General features: G+C 39.4%; 2 protein-coding genes across 2 annotated transcripts in view; one reads left to right on the top strand and one right to left on the bottom strand.

Moving 5' to 3' along the window:
• The window catches only part of LOC138028105 (cilia- and flagella-associated protein 77-like), a 405,094-nt gene that overhangs the window by 328,077 nt on the left and 74,517 nt on the right, over window positions 1-2,500 (top strand). The gene's annotated exons all lie outside the window — the stretch shown is intronic.
• Window positions 1-2,500, bottom strand: part of LOC138028005 (uncharacterized) — a 16,048-nt gene that overhangs the window by 10,936 nt on the left and 2,612 nt on the right. The gene's annotated exons all lie outside the window — the stretch shown is intronic.

The raw sequence follows: 2,500 nt of genomic DNA on the forward strand, positions 1-2,500 counted from the left end.
TGTCAGAGTAAATGAGGCTTTACTGCATGCTGTTGGCTCATAATCAGGTGTTTGATCTGTTTGATCACTGTAAACTGTACACACTAAGGACGATTAATTTTATACTTTATCCATGCAGAAGCATATAAGCTCTTTTTTTTATAAGAACCTTTTTGATAAGAACGTTGAGGCTGAGACTAACCAAAATTATAAGAACTTATTAAGAACATTCCTCAGGCTGAAGGCGCTGTTACACTGTGAAATGTTTCGTGCAACTTGTCTCGCAATGTTTTGGCGACATTGTGGCGGAACAAGTTGCACGAAACATTTCACAGTGTAACAGCGCCTTGAGACTGAGTCGGATCGAGAAATTTTTTTATTTTGGTGTTTGTATTTTAAATGAAAGCATGAAATAACGGAAAAGAAATGTAGATTGACCCAAATACTTATGGACATATTTAGTATAACATAACGATGATTTTCTTCATGGGCAAATCCAGTGGGGGGTTTCAGAACCATTTCCCTCCATTAAGTATGATTTAGTAGAGAGCTTTAGCCACGACGACGGAAACAGCAACGAGTACGTTATCTCAAAACATAAATTCCGGTTATTGTTATCACTTCGAGACTATTCCAAACTTTTTAACCTGACAATGGTGTGGCAATCCCTAAAGAATGAAACCAATATTAGAGTCAAGCTTCAATTGGCGACTTCTTCCTTAGAACCTCAAATTTGGCTATTTCACGTTATTGTTTTGCTGACGACGGCAAAGAATTGGACAAAAATGCAAAACGCACATGCAGGGCGTGCAAAGCTATTGTTTTTGCCCACGAAATATGCAAATTTGTCACTTTCTCGTTCCCGTCGCCGTTATCGTTACTAATTCCATCTCATATTCAACGCTCGCTCATGGCATAATTGCTCTGAGCAATTCGCGTGGGATTTGCGCCGCTTCGCGGCTCGGTAAATATCCACCACCGTTGCCACCTCCACTTCGGTGAATAGTTGTTAATTATTATATCAGATTCAACTTTTTTTCAGAGCTTATTATGGAATACAGTTTCGATAATCAGTACTTTATTCTTGGCTGACTGAATATGTCCCATACTACCTTTCGGCATTGTCGCGAACGCTCTTACACTTTCTTTTGGACAACCTTTCTCGAAACAGCTGTATGAATGGAAAGTAATTTTCGCACTTAAGGTCGTGTTCTATTGGGATCAACCGTTTTTATTTGGTTGGGTTAGTTGGGTTTTTTAGTGTTCTATTCGGAAGAAAACCGTTTTCGGTTGGTTTGGTTGATCAACTTTTTCAACCGCCATCAAAGTAGGTTGAAAAAGCATTGGCAGCGACCGCTGTCGTTTACGCGTGCTCCTTCCGTGTTGCTTTCCTCAACTTCTCAACGCTGAAAAGTCTGGTAAGGAATATTCCCAGGAGTTAGCACGTTTCAACCGAAAATGGTTTGAAAAGTGTACTATTGGGAAACCTCGAGTGCTTCAACCTAAACCGGTTACGGTTAAAACGGGTGATCCCAATAGAACACGACCTTAGACTCGCTTTGAACAGGAGGCTGGTGTGAACTCGGAAATGGCTTATTGACTGATGTTCTGAAGATTCATGTGATACTTCGATAGTCATTTTTTTGTGAATTTTTAATTCTGCATTTGAATTTTATTCAAACTTAAGATAAGGGATAGGGAAAAACCAGCTTTTGCATAGACAACGAAGGCCGATTACCACTAAGTTCTGTTATCTTTAATGTGATTTTTTTATGCAGACAATAAGAACCTATTTAAACCATTTATGTAAGAACCTGTTTAAGCTAAATTTTAAAATGGAAGCTTCTTACTCGCGGGGTTTTACTGTATGACAAACAGAAGCCCACCGTTTGATATTTCACATGAGCGAAATTTAAGCGAGGAAATTCTTTTTTGTAAACTAGGAGTGGTTGGTTGGTCGACGTGGTACAATAAAATATATTAAAGTCACTGTGAATGTGACAAGCACTTGCAGACGTTAAGCATCTTCGCCAACGATTACGTCATGCAGCAACTCCCCATAATCAGCCCTAACACTGGCGATTCCCGTCCTTCTTTTACTGGCTGCTTCAATTAGTTTCTTCATTAACTTATCCTATACTCAACATTGTAGGAAAGGACTTCCTTTTAATGGCCTGAAGAGAAGCAAAACAGTGTTTTGTGCATTGCGCTTGAGACATTTTGTCGTATTTCTCTATATCGCCAACAGTACAGGATCGGGTTTAGCGATGAATTAAGAACAATGAGAAAAAGTGAGCTTCGACGATACCCGCCGACTGAAAAACTACTATTGACCAGCGAGATTATGCTTACAAAAAGGAGAGGAAGATAACAGACAACAAAAACAACATAAACGATGAAAGTATCTAAAGCGTTTCTCTGTTGTCGTAGAAGGCCCGATCTCACTGAATGATCACTTGTTTGTTGAAGTTGGCAGCGGATTTGGATCTTATGGTGCCTCACAACTTTGTAAATTCTTGCA

Source organism: Montipora capricornis, chromosome 2 (assembly GCF_036669925.1).
Source record: "Montipora capricornis isolate CH-2021 chromosome 2, ASM3666992v2, whole genome shotgun sequence".
Classification (NCBI taxonomy): Eukaryota; Metazoa; Cnidaria; class Anthozoa; order Scleractinia; family Acroporidae; genus Montipora; species Montipora capricornis.